Below are 24,373 nucleotides of genomic sequence, written 5' to 3' on the forward strand. Positions count from 1 at the left end.
TCAGGAAAACTAATGTGTAGGTGATATTTGGAAAGAATAGTTTCTAGAGTCCAGAGCTTATTAATTGTTATATGAGAGAGATTATTAAAATTAAATGATTTAGTCTTATTTGAAGATTGAAATATAATTATATGTGTATTTGAGGATAAAATAAATTATAAATAAAATAAATTTCTGCACAATAAATGTATTTTAAATATCTGCTTTTTAATTTTTAAAGTTTATCCAAGAAACATGGGTAAGAGAAATTGCTCCTCTCTGGATGAATTCATTTTCTTGGGAATTACCAATAACCCTGAAATGAAAGTGGCCCTTTTTACAACATTCATACTTGTTTATCTCATTAATCTTCTGGTCAATCTTGGGATGATCATCTTAATTAGAGTGGACACTCAGCAGCACACACCCATGTACTTTCTCCTCAGCCACCTCTCTTTCTGTGACCTCTGCTATTCCACAGCAATTGGACCCAAGATGCTGGTGAGTCTTTTAGCTGAAGAGAAATTAATTTCCACAGGTAGCTGTGCACTGCAGTTCTTCACCCTCTGTGCCTTTATAGATTCTGAGTGTCTACTGCTGGCAGTGATGGCCTATGACAGATACCAGGCCATCAGTAACCCCTTGCTCTACACAGTGAACATGTCCAGCCGGCTGTGCTCCCTCCTGATGGCTGGGGTTTACCTGGTGGGAACAGCAGATGCTTTGATACATACAACCGTGGCCTTCAGTTTGTGTTTCTGTGACATCAATCAATTTTTTTGTGCTGTTCCTCCTCTGGTACTAATATCTTGCTCAGAAACAGAGGTGAATGAGTGAGCTATTTCCACAATTTTGGAGTTTATTGAACTAAATATAGTTTCTGGACTTCTTGTCTCTTACTGTTATATCATCTCATCAGTCTTCAAGATCTCCTCTGCTGATGGAAGGTTCAAAGCTTTCTCTACCTATGCCCCCCACCTGATTGTTGTAATTTTTCTGGGAACTCTGCTCTTTATGTATTTCCATCTAAATTCTTCCTACTTTCTAGATCAAGACAAAATAACATCATTGTTCTACACCCTGGTAATTCTAATGTTGAACCCTCTGATTTAAAGCCTGAGGAACAAGGACATGAAAGAGGCTCTTGAAAAGTAGAAGATTGAAGACTTTATATCAATTTCAGATATAACTGTACATGTTTGCTTTTAATTCACTCTCCATCACACAACATTGCATCATATACTAATTAATAACAATATATCAACAAGCCCATCATCCAATTTTAGTAAAAACACTGCTTCTCAGAGACTGAAGGAATGACCATCCAGAGACTGCCCCATTTGGGGATCCATCCCATAAACAACCACCAAATTCAGACACTATGGCAGTTGCCAATAAGAGCCTGATGACAGGAGCCTGATATAGCTGTCTCCTGAGGGCCTTTGCAGTGCCTGGCAAATACAGAAGTGGATGCTCACAATCATCCATAGGACAGAGCACAAGATCCCCAATGAAGGAGCTAGAGAAAGTACTGAAGAAGCTGAAGGGGTCTGAAGCCCCATAGGAGGAACATCAATATGAACCAACCAGTACCCCCAAAGCTCCTTAGAACTAAACCACCAATCAAAGAAAACACTTGTTGGGACATGTGGCTGTAGCTGTATATGTAGATGAGGATGGCCTAGTTGGTCTTCAATGGGAGGAGAGGCCCTAGGTCTGTGAAGGTTCTATGCCCCAGTAGAGGGGGATGCCAGGACTGGAAATGGGAGTTAGTAGGTCTGGAAGCAGGGGGAGCAGGCAGGGGATAGGGGATTCTCGGAAGGGGAAACCAAAAAAGGAGATAACATTTGAAATGTAAATAAAGAAAATATCTAATAAAAAATAAAAGAAAAAACTGCCTCTGTCTATACTTAGCTTTTAACAAACATCGTAGTATATTCTCTTTATTGAAATTTAACAAATAATTTCCATTATGCCTAAATCGTATATATCCATCCTTTTATTTAGTGTCAGATTTAATATGATTTGGTGTATTATTCATTGATTTTTTTGAGATTTAGATTTTTAAAAGTCAGCCGGGCGTGGTGGCGCACGCCTTTAATCCCAGCACTCGGGAGGCAGAGGCAGGTGGATTTCTGAGTTCGAGACCAGCCTGGTCTACAAAGTGAGTTCCAGGACAGCCAGGGCTACACAGAGAAACCCTGTCTCAAAAAACCAAAAAAAAAAAAAAAAAAAAGTCATCTAGCTTAATTGGCATTGATTTTTGTGTGTGTGTGTATGTATACAATTAATATATACTCTCATAACTTACATAGATTTCAGAGAAGTCTATGTGCATAAATATATTGACTCAGCACTAAAGCCCTACTCTCTATCCACTTTTAGGATACTATCTTTTTAAGAGCTAAATACTGTCTCTACAGGGTAAAAAAAAGATGCTTGCAGGGTAGGGGAAATAGTTTGTGTCATGACTCAGACAACTAGCTGTCTGCTGTGGGTACACATCTGTTTGTAAAATCCATTATGTTTGATTAACACAAGTATCAAGCACTAGTCCTGCCAATGAATAAATAGGTGCTAGAAGTATCTTCTATCATGTCCTCTATTGGCTTCCTAGTTATTCCTTTTTCCCCCTCAGTCCTAAACATTTTCTAATTTGCAACCATTTGTTAAATTGCTACATGAAATTTGAAGTGAAGGCTTGATGTCCCAGTGTAGGGGAATGCTAGGGCAGTGAGGCAGGAGTTGATTGATGAGTAGCACCCTCAAAGAAGTAGGGTGGAGGGGGGCTAGAATAGGGGGTTTCAGAGTGGAAAACGGAGAGGGATAACATTTGAAACGTAAATAAATAAAATAAGGGCTGGAGAGATGGCTCAGTGTGTAAGAGCTCTTCCCAAGGTCCTAAGTTCAAATTCCAGCAATCACATGATGGCTCACACCCATCTGTAATGAGATCTGATGCTACTTTGACTTTGACGGGCTATGTCTACTACATTCCACAGGTTCCCTTCACCAAAGAAGAGGCCAGAAAACTGGTCCCTGGCCCCACAGGGGAGCCCACCAGTAGATAAAGTCTCTATCAGTTCATAAATGACTTCCTGGTGACAACAAAAATAAGGGAAAAACCCAGGATCTCTTAGAGCTTCCACGAAGAAGTCCTTACTCTGCCAACTACGGGGGACCTCTCTAGAACCCAGGGATCCATACTCAGACTCTGAGCCCTAGCATTGGCCCATTGCCCATCTGTCACCAATTGCCAGAAGCTGCCCTATGCCCTGTTTACACATCAATGAAGAAAGGACCTCCTGGTTAAAGATGATGCCAGGATGACTCATTACCAGCCCAGGATAACTTTTCAGCTGCCCTGCTACCTGACCTGACCTTGACTGATGGGCCTCTGTGTGACTGCCAGGACATTTTGGCCCACATCCATGCGACCAAATTAACCCCTTCATGGATGCCAAGGTAATGTGGTTCAATGGCAACAGCCTCATTCAGGATAGACAAAGGTATGCTGGGGAAGTGGTGGTCTCAAACACCAAGATCATATCGTTTGAGCCATTCCTGACAAGAATGTGTGCCCAGAAAGCTAAACTGACAGTTCTCACCAAGGAGTTAGAGCTGAGAAAAAGACAAGAGACACAGACAGCAGATATTCCTTTGTTACTGAGCATATCCGTGGGGCTATTTATAGGGGGAGGGGGAGAAGTCTTCTGAAGACAGAAGGAAGGACTAAACATCATCCCAGAGGGTAAAAAGACACCCCAGTAGGTGGCCTGGGAAATTGGATCCCTAATGTTTCTTCTTCTTTTTTTATTGTTGTTTGTTTTTTTGTTTTGTTTTGTTTTTTGTTCTTTGTTGTTTGTTTTTGTTTTGTTGTTTTGTTTTGTTTTGTTTTGTTTTGTTTTTTGAGACAGTGTTTCTCTGTATAGCCCTGGCTGTCCTAGAACTTACTTTGTGGACCAGGCTGGCCTAGAACTCAGAAATTCACCTGCTTCTACCTCCCAAATGCTGGGATTAAAGGCCTGTGCCACCACCGCCTGGCTAATGTTCTTGGTTGTCCTAGACCCAGGAAATCCCACACTCTCTGACAAGACAGAAGAAGTGATCTGGTCCAAAAACCTGTCCATGTCTCCTTGTCTTAAGATCTGGGTGGTGATGGCACACACCTTTAATCCCAGCACTTGGGAGGTAGAGGAAGGCGTATTTCTGAGTTGGAGGCCAGCCTGGTCTACAAAGTGAGTTCCGGGACAGCCAGGGCTATACAGAGAAACCCTGTCTCAATAAACAAAACAAAACAAAATAAAAGATGATGGAGGATGTGCTGACTATAAACTAATTGTACCAGAGAATCTATACATACTAAAAATGATCCATTGTTTTCCACACAACAGAAGTCCAGAGAATGCAGGACTTACCCCACCAGTCCCACATCAGAATTAGAGATGCCAAGGGCTGGCAAGATGGCTCAGTGGGTAAGAGCACTGACTGCTCTTCCGAAGATCCTGTGTTCAAATCCCAGCAACCACATGGTGGCTCACATGAGATCTGAAGCCGTCTTCTGGTGCAACTGAAGTCAGCTACAGTGTACTTATGTACAATAATAAATAAATCTTTGGGCAGGGGTAAGCAGGGAATAAGAGAGCATGAACAAACAGAGGTACCTAAGAAATTAGATTCACAAAAACCACATGAAGGCTCACAAACATCTGTACAAACTACAGTGTACTTAGATAAATAAATAAATAAATAAATAAATAAATAAATAAATAAATCTTTTAAGAAAGAAAAAAGCAAACTGCTAAAATAGTTAAAAACTGTAAGGCCTGTCAAATTACTAATGTGGATGCCAATGAAAAGAACCCTGGTACTCAATACTGGAGCAACAAGCCAGAAATCTATCAGGAAATGGACTTCATGGAGGTCAAACCAAAGAAATATCTAATATTTATATAGATACCTTTTTAGGATGGACTGAGACTTTCCCAACTAAGCATGAGACTGTGCATATGACAACAAAGAAATTACTAAAAGAAATTCTTCCAAGGCATGCTTTTTCTAAGTTTATAGGGTCTGACATTTGTGTCCCAGGTAAGTAAATTAGAGATTAGCTAATATTCAGGGGATTGATTGGAGACTTCATTGTGCTTATAGACCCCAGAGTTCAGGACAGGTAAAAAGATAAATAGACCTTAGAGACCGAGAGTGACTAGATGACTCTTCTCCCCTTCATCCTTTATAGAGTACAGAATTCCCATACCAGATGGGACTCAGCCCTTTTAAAGTTATGTTTGGTTCACCTACTGACAGAAGTTATTGCACAATCTTGAGCGAGTCCAGGGGTACACGAACAAGTTTGTCTTTTTTGTTGTTGTTGTTTGGTTTTTTTTTCTTTTTGATTTTTTCGAGACAGGGTTTCTCTGTATAGCTCTGGCTGTCCTGGAACTCACTTTGTAGACCAGGCTGGCCTCGAACTCAGAAAGCCGCCTGTCTCTGCCTCTGCCTCCCAAGTGCTGGGATTAAAGGTGTGTGCTACCACCGCCCAGCAACAAGTTTGTTTTAAATTTTGTGCTTTCCATAAAATAGATCCACCTCCGGAGCTTCAATTTTAACATGGAAATTGGGTCCTAGTCAAGAGACACTGTCAGGGATCACTAGAGCTTTGCTAAAAGGGTCCCTGGGCTACAGAGTTACAACATGGATCCACCACACATCTGTTTGCAGTTGAAGAAGACCCTCACGAGCTGGAGGAGAATTCAGCCTTAAGGCTCCCTCTGCTGGGCTTGGTGGCACACGCCTTTAATCCCAGCACTCCGGAGGCAGAGGCAGGCAGATTTCTGAGTTCGAGGCCAGCCTGGTCTACAAAGTGAGTTCCAGGACAGCCAGGGCTATACAGAGAAACCCTGTCTCGAAAAAACCAAAAACTAGAAACCAGAAACCAGAAACCAAAAACCAAACCCCCCCCCCCAAAAAAAAAAAAAATCTATTGCCAAGAAGGTTCGACCTTGGAAATGGACGCTTTTTACCAACCTAGCTCAAAAGGATGGTGCTATATTTTTCTATTGGGGACGAGCAGCGGAGGAAGGCAAGGACTACCCTTTTGCCAGGTTCAATAAGATAGTGAAGGCGCCCTTGTACTCAGAGCAGGACTACCAACTCTACCTTCATGATGATGCATGAACTAAGGCAGAGACTGTCTACCTCTTTGACATCAGCAGCCGATTTGATCTGAGCTTCATAGTTATTCAGGATCGGTATGACCACCAGCAGTTCAAGAAGCGTTCTGTGGAGGACCTGAAAGAGAGGTACTGCCACATTTGTGCCAAGCTTGATCTGGCTGTGCCAGGCACAGATCTCAAAATACCAGGGCTTGATGCTGGGCATGAGAGACAGCGGAAGGAACAGCTGGAGCGGCTTTACAACCGAACCCCAGAGCAGGTGACAGAGGAGGAGTATCTTCTACAGTAGCTGCATAAGATTCTCCCGGAAAAAAGAGCGGGAGAAGCGCAGCCAAGACCTGCAGAAGCTGATTACAGCAGCAGACACCACTGCAGAGCAGCGGAGCACGGAACGCAAGGTTCCCAAGAAGAAGCCACCCCAAAAGAAGGAGGCTAAGAAGCCGTTCCTGAGACTGCAGGCATCAAGTTTCCAGATTTTAAGGCAGCAGGTGTCACACCATGGAGGCAGCGGATGAAGCTGCCCAGATCTGTGGGTCAGAAGATCAAGGAGCTGGAACAGATGCTTCTGGAACTTGGTGTGGAGCTGAGCCCTACCCCCACAGAGGAGCTGGTGCATATGTTCAATGAGTTGCGTAGCGACCTGGTGTTTCTCTACAAGCTCAAGCAGGCCTGTGCCAACTGTGAAATATGAGCTACAGATGCTGTGGCACTGGCACAAGGCCCTGGCTCGGGCAGGAGTGCTGGGGACCCCTGCCACAGCAGCAGTGGGACCAACCCCGGCTTCTGCTGAGCCAACAGTGTCTGAATCTGGACTTGGTCTGGACCCTACCTAGGACACCATCATTGATGTCGTGGGTGCACCCGTCACACCCAATTCGAGGGAACGACTGGAATCAGCCTCCTCCGGCTCATCTACTGTGAAGAAAGCCAAGAAACCATAGGGGCCATCAGAGTTGGTGGTATGGTGTAAATAGAGCTGTTAAATTGGGGGAAAAACAATAACAACAACAAAAAACCCTCCCTCTGGTCTTCCACTGATGGGGCCCTACCCATGCCCCAAGGATACCACAAAGACAAAAAACAAAAAACAAAAACAAAAAACAAACAAAAAAACCCTGTTACTATTTTCAAGAAGCTTCAGCAAGCCCCTTGATTGGGCCTTCTAGTCACAAGAGGAAGGGAGAGATAAGAGGTCAAAACTTTTAAATTCAGATTCCACTTTAGAGAACTTGACCTAAGTTTGAACTCAGGTAAACAGGCTGGTACCTAGTATTAGTTTCCAAGTTGCCACCAACAAAACCTGAGCCTAGCTCCAGTTTCTAGGCTAATCCCTAACAAGATCGGTGTCTCTAGTTTAAACCCTCAACAAGACCAATATCTTCAGGTTATTCCCTCATCAAACTTGCACACCAGATTACAAGCCTACCACACTGCCTAACTAGAGCAGAAATTAAGTTTATGATATGACTCCCAGCACCAGCCAATTATGTTAAAGTCCACAGTAGCTTTCCAATCAGATGATTGCACCACCTAACCCCACCATGCATGCTGCTTACTTGCCTTGCCCTATAAATATCTGGGGCTCCACCAAGTGTCCTGCTTGAAGGCAGTCGGGCAGTGCACTGAGGGGTCCCAAGATAGTTCAAGTAAAGACACTGCTGTGAATTGCATTAGATCAGCTCTTGTGGGTGAATCACTAACATCTCTCTGGCACTACAATTCCACCCACATAGAGCTGGGTGGATCACTATTTATTGGGTTTGCTTATGGAGAATGCTGCTCCCCATTCCATCACTGAATTTGGAAATTACTCACTTGATAAAGTCCACAGCTAATGCTCAAGGCAATACAGTGAGACTTGGTTGGTCACAAAAAAGATAACTAAAAAACAATAGGATGGGATCCCCACATAAAAAGGCCAACTAGCACAACCTTGGTTCTGCAGCTCCAGCCAACCACAAGATGGTCCATTCTCATGCACATTTTTTGGGTTTGGGTGATAAATATGAGAAAGATAATTTAAAGGGGTGTTGGCTGCTAGCTGGAATATGAATAGATAAACTGGTGCTTCTCTGAGAGAAGAGAATTTAAAAGTAGAAGTACACTAAAAACATTGTGTCCAGAGGATTGGAATGAAAGCCATTTAAAACTTACATTAAAATCCTCTCCCCATTTCCCCTCTACACTCCCGAGACCTCAGGGTGGAGGTCACAAAGATCTGCCGGCTAATGCCTCCCAAATTCCAGGAATAAAGACAAGAAGTGCCATACCCTGTGAGAATCACTTCTTCTTTTTTTTTTTTTTATTTTGTATTTTTTGTTTGTTTGTTTTTCGAGACAGGGTTTCTCTGTATAGCCCTAGCTGTCCTGGGACTCACTTTGTAGACCAGGCTGGCCTTGAACTCAGAAATCTGCCTGCCTCTGCCTCCCAAGTGCTGGGATTAAAGACATGAGCCACCATACCCAGGGAGAATCACTTCTTATCTGACAAAGTTTTCATCACAAAAAGTTAGACTTTTTTTCTACTTTTATCATTCTCTTGAGACTTCCAGGGGCCTTCAAGGTCACAAAGGACTTAATGTAGAATTTGATCTTGGAAAAGTTTCTAGAAAGGGCAGGCATGGGGGTTGAAAGGGCACATACTGCTCTTTCACAGGACCTGTGTTCCGTACTCAAAAGCCACAAGGCAGCTCACAAATGTCCATAATGACAGGTCTGGTATCTTCTACCACCTCAGATACCAGGCATATATGTGGTGCATACGTGCAAGCAAAACTCATGTTTTGATCCTTTAATCCCAGCACTCTGGAGGCAGATGGAGGAAGGTCTTTGTGAGACCAGCCTGGTCTACAGCTATAGAGTTCCAAGCCAGACATGACTACAGTCAGTAAAACTGTCTTGCAAAACCTAGATAGATAGATACATAGGTAGATAGATAGATAGATAGATAGATAGATAGATACATACATACATACATACATACATACATACATACATACACAGACAATGGATTCATATCATGGTGAAATAAAAACCTTCATTTACCAGAGGGATAATTACTCTGGACAGTGGTAACACACAATGCCTGTACTTAGGCAAGCAGATCTCTGAAGGGAGCCAGGACTACAGAGTGAGTTTCATGACAGCCAAGACTATACCATGTAACCTTGTTTGAAAAAAAAAACAGAAAGAAGCTGGGCGTGGTGGCGCATGCCTTTAATCCCAGCACTTGGGAGGCAGAGGCAGGAAGATTTCTGAGTTCCAGGCCAGCCTGGTCTACAAAGTGAGTTCCAGGACAGCCAGGGCTATACAGAGAAACCCTGTCTTGAAAAGAAAGAAAGAAAGAAAGAAAGGAAGAAAGAAAGAAAGAAAGAAAGAAAGAAAGAAAGAAAGAAAGAAAGAAAGAAAGAAAGAAAGAAAGAAAGAAGGAAGAAAACATACAATTATGTTTGCATTTTTAGCCATATTATCCAGAAATATCAAGTAAGAAATTTTCAATTTATTCCCATTTTTCTTCGTAACTCCACCTTAAACCAGTTTAAGTTATTTTTAGAGTTTTTCATATGCTGTACAGAAATATAAAAAATGTTTAAAACAAATGGAGTTCTAGTAATAAAATACATGATAAAATTCTGATTTTGCTAATGCCATTGTCCAACTGATTAAGTTACAGTAAAATTGGGGCAGGGAACATAATCCAAGCAGCATAAGAAACCTTTAAACATTTTTTTTTTAATTTTTTTTCTTATTTATTTATTTATTTATTTATTTATTATATGTAAGTACACTGTAGCTGTCTTCAGACACTCCAGAAGAGGGCGCCAGATCTCGTTACGGATGGTTGTGAGCCACCATGTGGTTGCTGGGACTTGAACTCTGGACCTTCTGAAGAGCAGTCGGGTGCTCTTACCCACTGAGCCATCTCACCAGCCCGCCTTTATTTTTATTTTTTATTTATTTATTTATTTATTTATTTATTTATTTATTTATTTATTTATTGTGGTTTTTTTGAGACAGGGTTTCTCTGTATAGCTCTGGCTGTCCTGAAACTCACTTTGTAGACCAGGCTGGCCTCGAACTCAGAAATCCACCTGCCTCTGCCTCCCAAGTGCTGGGATTAAAGGCGTGCGCCACCACCGTCCGGCTACCAGCCTGCCTTTAAACATTTTAAATGCCATATTTAGCAGATCTCATGCCTGTTTTTTTTTTTTTTTTTTTTTTTGGACAAGGTTTCTCTGTGTAGCCCTGGTTGTCCTGGAACTCACTTTATAGACCAGACTGGTCTCGAACTCAGAAACCCGCCTGCCTCTGCCTCCCAAATGCTGGGATTAAAGGTGTGTGTCACCACTCTCATCTCTCATATCTGATTTTTTTTTTTTTTTTTTTTTTTTTTGGTTTTTCAAGACAGGGTTTCTCTGTATAGCCCTGGCTGTCCTGGAACTCACTTTGTAGACAAGGCTGGCCTCCAACTCAGAAATCCACCTGCTTCTACCTCCTAAGTGCTGGGATTAAAGGAGTGTGCCACCACGCTCAGCTCATACCTGATTTTTAACAAACTTGGTTTTAGTTACTTGTTTTAGAGTTAACCTTGAGCATACATAAAGTAAAAAATTGGCCTTGTAAATGAATTAAATTTGAGCTTAGCACAGAGAAAGAATGATTATTTATAAGATGACTGAACATCAACTTTCATGTCTTAATTATTCTTGAACAGTTTCTAACAAGTATCTTTTTTAAGATTGGTATTTTGTAGTTTTAGACACACGTCAATCACTAAGTTAATTTTTGTTAAGGTAAGTATACCTTTATAACCTTAGAAGCATATCATACACAAACCCACCCCAATTCAAAATATCTTGGAGATTTGCTGTAGACTCCTTAGTCTCAAAAGAAAATATAATAAACAGAAAGTTCACTGAGTCTAAGAAGTTTTATAGGTGCTGCCTTTTAGCAGTAACAGCCTCTGCCTCCTGAGGACTGTGGATTAAAGGCATGTACTATGCCACCACTTCCTGGATTGTACTTTAGACTTTAACACATATTTTACTAATTACACAAAATGCTGGGTCTCAGAGGACTGAGAAAAGCCCATATTTAGTTCTACTCTCTCACTTTAATTTCGTGAACGCTTTTCCGTGAAAGAACCCCCTAAACCCCTAATTTCTATTAAAAGATAACTTTTTTTTAACCTTCTCCTAGGTTCATGCCCCCCACATTTATTTGCCTGCTGGGAGAGAGGAGTCCCTGAGTAGATAATAATAAAAAATGCTGCACAGATTGACTTCAGCCTGGGTCAGCCATCAGGAAGACTAATGCCAGAGAGTTCCTTGTCAGCATAGTTAAAATGCAGGACAACTTGGGAAAATGTTTCCAGGCAACAGTCAGTCCACTTCCAGGAGTATAATAAAGCTTAAGATGTGACTATATAGAAACTATTTTACAAAGTATCTGTGACCATGAAGGTGGCTTCTTTAGCTAAATGGGATAGTCTCTGACTGAAAGCAAAAAAGTCAGCAGGCCATAAAGTACATGTGACACCTCCTTTAAGGATAGGTAAGGGTCAAGGGAGGGAAGAGTCTGGAATAACCATTCTCGGGAATTTGGGTGAGGTCTGCCTGGATTGCAAAAGGTAGGTGAGATCTGTCTCCACAGATAACAAGGTGGGTGAGATTTGTCTCCATAGATAGCAAAAAAGGTCATCAGGTTCTTTAAAAAAGAAAATAAGGGGCTGGTGAGATGGCTCAGTGGGTAAGAGCACCCGACTGCTCTTCCGAAGGTCCAGAGTTCAAATCCCAGCAACCACATGGTGGTTCACAACCATCTGTAACAAGATCTGACTCTCTCTTCTGGAGTGTCTGAAGACAGCTACAGTGTACTTACATATAATAAATAAATCTTTAAAAAAAAAGGAAAAAGAAAGAAAACAGTGAGTGCATAAGAAGGAAGACCGAGCCAGGTAGGGTGGCACACACCTTTAATCCCTTTAATCCCAGCACTGGGTGGGGGGGGGGGCATAGTGAGTTCCAGGACAGGCAGGGCTATACAGAGAAACCCTGTCTTGAACAAAAACAAAAACAAAAAAACAACGAAGAAGAAGGAGAAGGAGAAGAAGAAGAAACACCAAAGTGTGGATACTTTGATCCTTCTTAGAATGGGGAACAAAATACCCACTGAAGGAGTTACACGGTACTGAGACAGAAGGAAGGACCATCCGGAGACTGCCCCAACTGGGGATCCATCCCATATAGAACCACCGAACCCAGACACTTTTCATATGCCAGCAAGATTTTGCTGACAGGACCCTCTCTCTTGTGAGGCTATGCCAGTGCCTGGCAAATACGGAAGTGGATGCTCACAGCCATCTATTGGATGGAACACAGGCCCCTAATGAAGGAGCTAGAGAAAGTACCCAAGGAGGTAAAGGGGTCTGCAACCCTATAGGAGGAACAACAATATGAACTAACCAGTACCCCCAGAGCTCATATCTCTAGCTGCATATGTAGCAGAGGATGGCCTAGTCGGCCATCAATGGGAGGAGAGGCCCTTGGTATTATGAAGATCATATGCCCCAGTACAGGGAAACAGGAGTGGGTTGGTTGGGGAGCAGGGCCGGGGGAGGGTATAGGGGGCTTTGGGGATAGCATTTGAAATGTAAATGAAGAAAATATCTAATAAAAAAATTCCTTAGAACAACCCACTCAGCTTTCTGGATAAGTCTCCTTCATTGAAGAAACACCCATGCACAATTAACTCTCCTGATTCTCTTAGTGCTTCTCTGAGAACAATGACCTCTGTGCCTCTGTGCCCTCCTTCAGGTTTCCAGGGTCCAACTGTCACTTTACAGCTATCATTCTAGGAAAACCCTAACTGGAACTTCAGGAAACAATAATTACAAGCATACAATAATTGCATCTTTGGTATTGAAAGACTCTAAGACTCCCAAAGGGAGACACTCACTCAAGCCTCGGGGCAGCCGTGCACCCAAGAAGACACTGAGACCGAACTTAAGATGTATAGAGAGTAAGATTTAATACAGCAACGACAAGAAAGCACATAAAAAGCACATATACCAGATATCTGGGGTCGAAACTCATGCAGCCAGCAAGGTGCAGAGGAGATTCGGCACCCAGCCCAAATTTTCACAGGCTTTTATAAGAAAAGGGCAAGGGGGGAACAGGGTGGAGAAAGTACAAATTTACGTCACTAAGGGGTTCTGCCAAGGGGCTTTCCAAAGGGGCTTTACGTAACCAAGGGGTCGTGTCCTATATTTTGGCAATGTACTCGATCTATTGGAACATTCTGGGGTAGTACCAGGAGGCCCCTATCTCAAAAATGTTCTTGGAACAGTCTTCAGTTAGGAGGGGTAGGACTAGGTTTTTTTCCAGGAGACCCTTATCTAAAAAATGTTCCTGAAGCAGTTTCCAATTGGGAGGGGGTACCTTGGGTTAAAAAGTTCAGGAGTGCTCCGGGAACAGTCTCTGGATGGGAGGGGTAAGAGAGTTCAGGAAAAGTTCAGCTTTTCTTCTTTCAGTATGAAATAATCATTTAAAAATGTACCCCCGGAACTCGTGTCTCAAGCTGCATATGTATCAGAAGATGGCCTAGTCGGTCATCATTGGGAAGAGAGGCCCCTTGGTCTTGCAAACTTTATATGCCTCAGTACACTCAGTACAGGGGAATGCCAGTGCCAAGAAGTGGGAGTGGTTGGGTAGGAGTGTGTGTGGGAGGGGTATGGGGGACGTTTGGGATAGCATTTGAAATGTAAATGAAGAAAATATCTAATTAAAAAAACAAAAACAAAACAACAACAATAAAAAACAAAAACAAACAACCAAAAAATGCATAATTGTCTTTCTGACTCTCCCTGGGCCTTCATTCCATTAATTTCCTTTTCAATCTCAGTCCAGGGATCTGAACCCACTCACATCAAGTTCTTTCATATATATATGTGTGTGTGTGTGTGTGTGTGTGTGTATATATATATATGTGTGTGTATATATATATACATATATATATATATACATACATTGGTTTTTCAATACAGAGTTTCTCTGTAACCCTGGCTGTCCTGGAACTCACTTTGTAGACAAGGCTGGCCTCGAATTCAGAAATCCCCCTGCCTCTGCCTCCCAAATGCTGGGATTAAAAGCATGTGCCACCATATCTGACTCTTTCCAATTTAAAGCCAAGAGATGGCTGTGATCATCCACTCCTGTATTTGCCAGGCACTGGCATAGCCTCACAAGAGAAAGCTATGTCAGAGTCCTGTCAGCAAAATCTTGCTGGCATATGAAAAGTGTCTGAGTTTGGTGGTTGTATATGGGATGGATCCCCAGTTGGGGCAGTCCTCTGGGTCTCCTTGAGGATGCCACAACCTGCACAACTTTAACACTAACCTGATTAGGACAGTAGAGAAAGAAACAGGTATTGAAACATTGGGAACAAGTGGGATGTGTGGTCTGATGGAGATGCACTGGTATCCCCAAAGCTCAGAATATTTATTATATGCAAATAAGGACATCCACATACATAGTGCTCAATTCTTGGTACCAGAAGCAACCTTATTCTACTTACTGACAAATGCACTGACAAAGGCAATCTGTAGCCTACAGGTTATAATAATAATGACAGGAATGTAAACACTTCAAGCAGGTATGTGTAGTAAAGGAGACTTTCTTGGGCTGCCTTTTGACCTTAAGTATCTTCAGCAGTTCTGGACAGAGTTTCTTAAATCTGTCTTTATGTATCTTGTAATCCTCATAGCATTCCTGAGGGGCAGGGTACAGCTGCTGCGTCAGCTGGCTCAGTTTGGCTGTGTGACAAAGAAGGGTCTTCAGGACAAGTAGGGAGATATCATTATGATAGAAGGTGACTTTAAGGAGCTGGGAGCATTTGCTCAGGGCAGGCATGAGGGCTTTGAAACGAGGGTCCGTCATTCCACACCGCTCCAGTTCCAGAATTTGCAGGGTACTTGTGACTTTCTCAAGGATGAGCCCTGGAAGCTCATAGCCTACATCAGGTAGAAAGAGAGCATTCAGGTTCAGATGCTTGAGCTTACAAATATTCGGACAATGGGGCAGGCACTCGAAGTCTGACTGTAAGAGCCTAGGGCAGTCCGTAATTGACAAGGTCTTCAAAGAGGTCTTCAGGCAGCTAGGGAGAGAGCAAGAAGATAATTTTTGCAAAATGGTATTGAAATCACGGCAGGTAACACTTGCCTAAATTTAGTCTGTCCATATGATGGGTTCAACTTTATCCTAGGGGTGTCCCTAAGAAGCCCTTGATCATTCCCTACCACAACTTTGTCCACTTCCCCATCTTCAAACCCAGTGTCATACACATTTCCCATCATCTATATTCAATCCCTTTCTGGACTCAAACTAACCTTTCACACATGAGCAATTAGAAGCATGCTGGTACATGGTCATTTATATCTGAGCACAGAACTCATATGTTCAGATATGCTATGTTTGTCTCTAACACCTCTAGGTTTACAGTGGTCAGACCATCAAGGTCTTACTAACAACTTCTAAGGAAAAGAGATATGTTTTCTATAGTCTGGAGAATGTTCTTCATCTCCCCTTACCCAAGCCACTTGTCAAGGGAGTCTTCTAGACAGTAGATATCATTCAAATAGAGATTCTGGAGACAGCCAAAGTTGGAGAGCAGAGAAGGCAACGTGCTTTGCCACTCGTCTTCCTGGTCTTCTTCACAAGCAGTAAAACTGATGGGCTTCAATCCCTCTAACATGAGCGTGTGAAGATTATTCATTCCCTCCAGGTAAGGATCAAGTTCTTCCAGGAATTCAGGCCACCCCTGACTCAGCTGTAGCTCCAGGATACAGTTTAAATCCACCAATTTAAAGATCTCTATGACATTAGAGACTGGTGAGGCACAACTCTTCAGCTTCCTACAGCATAGAAGATTTTCTCTCCTGTTTCCACTGCATCAAGTATATGGTCCATTCATCGAAACTCTCCTGCATGAGTTCAAAGTCGGTTACCACCATAAAATGTATCTCCCTTCTAGGGTTAGGGCAGGTCTCCACTGGCTGCTTCTGTGCCACAATCTGTGCTGGGCAGTTATCTTCATGGGATCTAGTCTGTATGCTCCAGAAGTCATGGTGCACATTCCTCCTCAAATCAAGGACTCTGAGTTTGCACGTACTGTAGATGAAAAGGGTAGAATTCTCAGACGATAAGACATATCACCTTATAGTCCATTTCTCGTCCACATCTCATATTTCAATTATCCCTTCCAATGTCTTTTACCCTATGTCTAGTATTAAGCCTTGGGTCTCATGTTCAGTTTAAAAGGAATAAGCTGCAATGCTGTATCTGTCTTTCCCTTCATTCAATTCCATTTAATCCCACCCTCGTTCCACTTATGCCTGTGTGAGAAACAGGGACAGATTTATTCCTCAGTAGCTTTGTCCTCCACATTTCGCATCATTTTCCTCAATGGGATTCTACAACCCTTTAGAGGCTGATGTGCTCAGAAGCCTCTGATCCTCCTTTGGACAAATACTCTGTCCCCAGATCCTTCTCTGCACACACAGAGCCTTCCTCCACCCTAGCTGGTCTTGCTTACCCGGAATGAACTTTCATTGTTACCAGGACATTCAACCCATCAAGCACTGCTTTCAAAGTCTCCAGATGAGGGTTCTCTATTAGGGTTCCTACAGGAAGGCATGGGAAGGACCAGGCAGACACCATTGTAATCAGGACCTTTGTATGCCTATCAGTGAAGGCCACCTTGAACATCTCTGGGAATAGATGACTGGGCAGTTCCTCCAGAGCAGAAATGGCTAAAGCTTCCTTCTTCAGTAGAGTGTCTCTTGCCCACTGAAAGAGGGTGGGTAGGGAGTCAACTCTCATTGTGACTGATTTTCAGGAAAAATGATCCTGGGAAGCATAAAAGCAAAGACACCATTCAGAAAACACAAAGACTTCTCTGGGCAATAAATATCACTGCTGTGATAGTAGAGGTTATGCATTTTGATCACTGGATGTTAGTTTTCAAGCCATACTTCTCTCTGCTGTGTGAAGCCTCTCCAAAGTGTGCTCTTTCCCAAATACACACATCCAATTCCTACCATAGCTCAGATGAATGTACCCGACTGAGAAGGGGTCATCAAAGAAGCCCACACCTTGATGATAAATGGAGTGTTCAACACCCCAGGCCCTGGAGAGACTAATGGAGATGCAAATACTCAGTTCCCAACCTTCCCACAGTCTGCATCCTCTCAGCTGACCCTGCCTGGAACATAGGTAATCTGTGAAATAGGCATGAATAGTTATTAACTTCAATTGTTGTTTATCACATGTACTGGCATTTCAATCTCAATCAAGAAGGTAAGTGGGCTGCAAGCTTGTCCTCTTCAAGCTACAGGGCAGACAGGATGGTAAGGAATCACTAAACAAAGTCTGCAAACCTTCATTAGCCATTGCCAAAGTCTGTAACTGTATATAAAGGGTCCTCAAAGACAGGACTATGAGATGGAGTTGATAATTTACATGTTAAAGTAGGGAAACTTATAAGCTCAAATGTCATGATAGGTTACTTCTAGAGCTCTAGAACACCCTACCTGAGCTCTCTGAAAACTAATGGAAGACCAGAAAAGAAAGAAATTTGAAATTAAGTATAAAATGATGGTTCACACTTTTAATTTGAACACTAACACAAGGGAAGCCGACTGCATCATGCATGTTTGAGGATATCCTGATCACCACAAAGAGACTATGCATCCATCAGCAGATATAGTGTCTGAGACCTTGCCATCCTGAATCTTGCTCTGTAGATCACTCTGCCTCTTGACCATCCATACCAGGCTTAAATTGGTCTAAATATCAGCACAAGTTGGGTACTGTGTGGCACAAGCCATTATTTCTTTTGATCCCACACTCAAACCAGAATGCCTATGAGTTTGTCTTAGTCAGGGTTTCTATTCCTGGAAAAAAATAAAAAAATTAAAGCTGGGCATGGTGGCACACACCTTTAATCCCAGCACTTGGGAGGCAGAGACTCTGATTTCTGAGTTTGAGGCCAACTTGGTTTACAGAGTGAGTTCCAAGACAACCAGGGCTACACAGAGAAACCCTGTCTCAAACCCTTCACCTAGTAACCCCAGAAAAGATCAGCAGTCAAGACTTTTGAATACTCACATCTGAAACTCTCCTTAGAATTCCTTCCTGGAGTTCAATGTCACCTTGATATACAGAGTGGGACTATCACAAAAATAAACACAAACTACAGAATCAAAAATTGACTTGTAAAGCCGGGCGTGGTGGCGCACGCCTGTAATCCCAGCACGCGGGAGGCAGAGGCAGGCGGATTTCTGAGTTCGAGGCCAGCCTGGTCTACAAAGTGAGTTCCAGGACAGCCAGGGCTATACAGAGAAACCCTGTCTCGAAAAAAAAAATTGACTTGTGTGCTGGAGAGATGACTTAAGAACACTGGCTGGTTTTCCAGAGGTCCTGAGTTCAATTCCTAGCAACCACTTGGTGACTCACAACCATCTGTAATAGGATCCGATGCCCTCCTCTGGTGTGTCTGAGGAGAACAACAGTGTACTCACATATACAAAATAAATAAAACCTTTTTAAAAAATGACCTGCTGCTATAAACAATACACACTGGTCTGATGGTTAGCTTGCCCAAGGGTTGCTGAGGCAGCAGAGGCTCTGTGAATTATGTCCTTATCTTCAAAAAAGTAATCAGTTAACTAAAAATATATACAAATGACACACTGAGATGAACTTAAAGCTAGATTCTGCTCAGTGAAATTAGATCGAGTGCCCCCAATGAAGCTAAAGAACTTTTACCTGATTTGAACACAGTAAAAAAACCTCTAGATCCCAGCATCGATAAGCAGTGACTCCAAGTGGCTTTAGGCTCCAAAAGCCTGAGGCTCTGGCTATTCGAAGCTTTCCTCTGAAACACCCCCTTTGTAGCTACACCCTCTCAACCAAAATCTGCAGTCTGATTTAAAAGTTGAATCACAACACACTTTCCCATTTGGTGTCAGGGTGGATTGGATAAGATCTCAACCCAGGAAAAGAACAAATAGCTATGAACTCCATTCATTGACACAACGGGTAAACGCTGACTTGTTAGTTAAGGATTTATGGGCTTGATTTTATTTTGTTTTTTAATGTTTTGAAGTGGGGTTTCACGGTGTACCTAAGGTTAGCTTGAATTCAGTATGTTGCCCATACTAGGCGCCAACTCCCAAAAACCCTCCTGCCTCAGCCTTCCCTATGATATGGTATGAGCTGCCACATCTGAGTGAGTTTTACTATTATGTAAACAGCATAGTTCTGAGAGTGAGTCAGCTTAGGGTTTACAGGCCTATTCCTCATGATTGACCTGAAATATAGAGCAGAGCATGTCAGGGTTAGAGGACCTTTGGCATGATCTCCATTATCAGTCTCTTCTGGAGGTTTAGAACTGTGCTGGATGCTATGGCATGCAAAGGATGAGGATGTTAAGGGCATTCATCTTGTGACATTGATGCTGAGGATACATCTCAATTGTTATGGTACCTCTAGCATGCACACACACATTGTTACAGGAGGCAGGAAGATAATCAGAAGTTTGAGTCTAGCCTGTGCTACACAGCTTGGTTGGGAATCAGGTCCCAATCAACAATACTGAGACCTGTGGTCCAGTGTCAGAGGACAGCTTAGCAGTGAGACTTGAAGGATCAGGCAGTTTACACCATGATTCTTCATCTTCTGTTCTCAAAGCTTCCGTCCCACTAACTGCAGCAAGAAGAGCCCTTGCAATCATCCACCTGGTTAGGTATACCATGTCCCACCCAATTCCAACCATTGCTCCAAAACAAATGTTAAATTTTTTAAATAGGGCTGGAGAGATGGCTCAGTGGTTAAGAGTACAGACTGCTTTTCTGACCTGAGATTAAATCCCAGCAACCACATAGTGGTTCACAACCATCTGTAATGAGATCTGACACCCTCTTCTAGAGTTTCTGAAGGCAGCTACAATGAACTAATATATAATAAATAAATACACCTTACATTTTTTTAAATAAAAATTGAAAACAGACACTGGGGTGATGGCACCATGGATAATAGAAGAGGACCACAGACCTTAATAGAGCCCAGACCTTAGCACAACTGACTCCATGGTGGATGTACCATTCATGCCGTAAAACTTAGCAGGTAGAAAATACCACAAGCCGACACCAAAACAAAATTTAGTTCATTATAGCCATACATCTAGGAAAGTCACTAAATGTACTAACCTTGCTTTTGACTTCTGTTATTCAGCTTCTGGCTAACTGTTTTTGTTAACGCAAGGAAGTATGTCAGTTTAGAATGGGGTCTTTGTTCTTAAAATACCTTGAACACCAAGTATAGTGTATTAAGCTGGGTAATAAAGACCTATCTTAAGTTTGGCTTAAACCCATGTCTGGATAGTTTTCTCTGGAGAATATACAGTAACAGAGAACTCTCTGTGCCCTGTTGTACCCTTCAGATGTCTCAAATACAAACCACTATCAGGCTCAGCCTTTAGAGTCTGTCACAAGAACCAACACAGACACAATTTACCTTTGTCCCACCAGGTACTAAATCCTGCTCCTTTCACTCCCCTTTGGAAAGGTTATCTAGGAGAAGGCATGATGGAGCAAGGCGATCACTCCTTCATTGCTGGTGGGAGTATAAACTAATACAACTGCTTTGGAAATCAATTTAGCTCCCAGCACACTTGGGAGGCAGAGGCAGGTGGATTTCTGATTCAAGGTCAGCCTCCTCTACAGAGTGATTTCCAGGACAGCCAGGCTATACAGAGAAACCCTGTTTTGAAAACAAAACAAACCAAACAACCCCCCAAACAAAAACAAACACAAAACAGAGAGAGAGAGAGAGAGAGAGAGAGAGAGAGAGATCAATTTGGTAGTTTCTCAAGAACTGGGAAGAAGTTCTACCTGAAGATCCCGCTATACTACTGCTGGGCACATACCCAGAACATGCTCCAACATCCCACAAAGACACTTGCTCAACTATGTTCACAGCAGCTTTATTCATAATAGGCAGAAACTGGAAACAACCTAGATGTTCCTCAATTGAAGAATAGGTAAAGAAAATTTGGTACATCTATACAATGCAATACTATTCAGCTATTAAAAACAAAGACATTGCCGGATGTGGTGGTGCATGCCTTTAATCCCAGCACTCAGGAGGCAGAGGCAGGCAGATTTCTGAGTTCGAGGCCAGCCTGGTCTACATAGTGAGTTCCAGGACAGCCAGGGCTATACAGAGAAACCCTCTCGAAAAACAAACAAACAAACAAACAAACAAACAAATAAATAAAAATTAAAAAAAACAAAGACATCATGAATTTTTCAGGCAAATGGATGGAACTTGAGACCATCATCCCAAGTGACATTTTAATCCAGTCCCAAAAGGACACATATGGCATGTACTCATTTATAAGTGGATATTAGCCATAAAATACAGGTACCATATTAAACACCACAAACTCAAAGAAGCTAAACAAGAAGGAAAGTCCAAGCTAGAAAGCTTAAATCTCACTATGAAGGGGAAATAAAATAGTCATAAGAGACAGACGGAGGGAGAGGCAAGAGGAATGTGGGTTTGGGATCAGGTGTGGGCAAGGACAGGAAAGATGGCTAGATGGCCATGATAATGCATGCAAATGTGCAACTGACTGAGGTGAGTTGGTGGGAGCTTCTCTGATGACACAGAGTCCCGTAATAAAGAAGTTGCACAATAATCAATGAGGGTGACCTTAGCTCTGACTCACTTATATTGGGGATATGGAACCAGAAAAGGCCACCTGCTGTAGCCGGGCAAGAACCCCAGTGGAGCAATAGAGACACCATCCCACTCACAAAATTTATCCCTGTCTACAAGAAATGCAGGGATGGGGGGATAGAGCAAAGACTGAGCCAATAAACTGGTCCAACTTGAGACCCATCTCAAGGGCAAGCACCAGTCTCTAACACTATTAACACTCTGTTATGTTTGCAGATGGGAGCAAGTTGTCCTCTGAGAGGTTCCACCCAGCAACTGACTGACAGAGATACAGACACCCACGCCAAACTGTGGATAGAGCTTGGGGGACTCTTATGGAAGAATAGGAGGATAGGAACTCTATAGGAAGACCAACAGAGAAAACGTACTTAGGCCACAGGGGCTCTCAGATTCTGAACTACCAACCAAAGAACATACACATGCTGAACCTAGGACTCCTGCACATATGTAGCAGATATGCAGTTTGGTCTTCATATGAGTCCCAAACACCTATAGCAGGGGCTATTCCAAAAGCTATTGCCTGCATGTGGGATATGTTCCTCTAGAAGGTTGGCCTTGTCTGCCTTCAATGAGAAAGGAAGTGCCTACCCTTGCAGAGGCTTGAAATGCCAGGGTGGGGGAAATACCTAGGGAGGTCCACACACTCAGAGAAGAAGGAGAGAGTGGGGAAAAATTGTGGGAGTGGGTGAATGGAAGGGCGATAATGAACAGTGAAAAATTTTAAAAATAAATTTTAATTTTAAAAACAATGTGGAAAAAAAAGAGCAAATGAATGTGTAATGACTATTACTGGTTGTCAAATTGACAATATCTGGAATGAAGTACAATCTAGAACTGGAAGGCTCACTTGCTATCCTGATCTTGAGGCTGGGAAATACAAGTTTCTGACCTGGATCTTGGCATGGAGATTATAAGGCATAGTGGCAGTGAAACCCAGGAGACTAGGGCAAGGAGATCTCTGAGTTCAAGATCATCTGTGACAAAGCAAGTTCCAAACCAAAGGTGGTGGTACACACCTTTAATCAGGGCCATATCTTCTAACAGTGCCACTCCCTGGGCTGAGCATAAACAAACCATCACATTCCAATCCCTGATCCCCATAGGCTAGATAGAACATCTAAGTCTATGTGGGCCATACCTAAACATAGCATAATGCAAAATACAATTAGTCCAACTTCTAAAGTTCCCATAGTCTATAGCAGTCTCATTGGTAAAAATTCAAATTTCAAAGTCACTTTTTCTTCTTCTTCTTCTTTTTTTTTTTTTAGATATTTTCTTTATTTACATTTCAAATGTTAGCAAAGTCACTTCTAAGATTCATCTAGTTAACAGTATCCCCAAAACAAGACAAGAAACCAGGTGGGCAAACGCCAAACTCTGCAATTCCAGGTCTGACATGAAAGCAGTCATTAGATTTCCAACTCCTTTTTCATCTTTGTTGACTGGAACAAACTTCTTTCTTCTGGCTGGGTCCACTCCCCGTAAGCAGTTTTCCTCAGCAGATATCCCATGGCTTTAGCATCTTGAACATCTTGGGGTCTTCAAGGCAACTTCAATGTTACAGCTTCTTGTTTCAATGTCTGGTACCAGGGACTGGGGTATTGTTGTGATAGGCCTGACCTTGTATTTGTTTGGAAGAATGTAGATTTTTGGGACGTTGGATTTAGAAAGCAGTGAAATGCTTTAAATGGGGTTTAAAGGGCGATCCTAGAACCTGTGACTTAAATGGTTTTTAAGAGACTTAAGAATCTCAGCCTAGTGCTCTTCTACAAATCCTAAATTCAATTCCCAGCAACCACATGGTGGCTCATGACCATCTGTAATGGCATCTGATACCATAAATAAATAAATAAATAAATAAATCTTTTTTTTAAGTGATTTTTTTTAACAACAGGTTAGGATAGCCTAAAGAATTTAGATTCCATTTGATCATCAACAAGGCACAAAAATTATAATTACTTCCCTCTTCCTCGATAAGAATAAAATAAATAAGATAAAATAAGAATACCTGAAAAAAAAAAAAAGAATCTCAGCCTAGGTGTTACAGCCATCAGCCATCTGTGGTGATGGAGACTGCAGTCATTTGCTGGTTGGAATGTCCTGACATCTGGTCCAAATGTAGTAATTTATGAATCCCCAAAGGAATGCAAGCCATCTTCAGTCAATATACAGGGGTGACCGTAGCCCAAGGTGGCCCACAGAACATTCCTTTTGTCTCTCCAGGTGAGAACATTTGACAATTTGAGTGGGGTACAGAAACAAAAATACAAACAAATGTTGACATTTAGAGGTGAGATGAGCATGGTTGTTTAGGCTTATAAGGTGAAGACAATGGGACCTGGTGTTCACTGTCAGCTGGAGTAGAATAAGGAGGTTCAGTCAAGTGTGAATCACACCAAATCTGGTCTTGATGAGA

The 24,373-nt window shown here is 42.4% G+C and overlaps 3 pseudogenes; 2 read left to right on the forward strand and 1 right to left on the reverse strand.

Moving 5' to 3' along the window:
• Nucleotides 1-234: 234 nt before the first annotated feature.
• Nucleotides 235-1,134, forward strand: LOC110290067 (olfactory receptor 5W2-like; annotated as a pseudogene).
• Nucleotides 1,135-3,432: 2,298 nt separating this feature from the next.
• Nucleotides 3,433-7,099, forward strand: LOC110306495 (DNA methyltransferase 1-associated protein 1 pseudogene; annotated as a pseudogene).
• Nucleotides 7,100-14,727: 7,628 nt separating this feature from the next.
• Nucleotides 14,728-17,034, reverse strand: LOC110308843 (oogenesin-3-like; annotated as a pseudogene).
• Nucleotides 17,035-24,373: the final 7,339 nt, after the last annotated feature.

This window comes from Mus caroli, unplaced genomic scaffold, assembly GCF_978045245.1.
Source record: "Mus caroli unplaced genomic scaffold, Mus_caroli_1 scaffold_2, whole genome shotgun sequence".
In the NCBI taxonomy this organism is placed as follows: domain Eukaryota; kingdom Metazoa; phylum Chordata; class Mammalia; order Rodentia; family Muridae; genus Mus; species Mus caroli.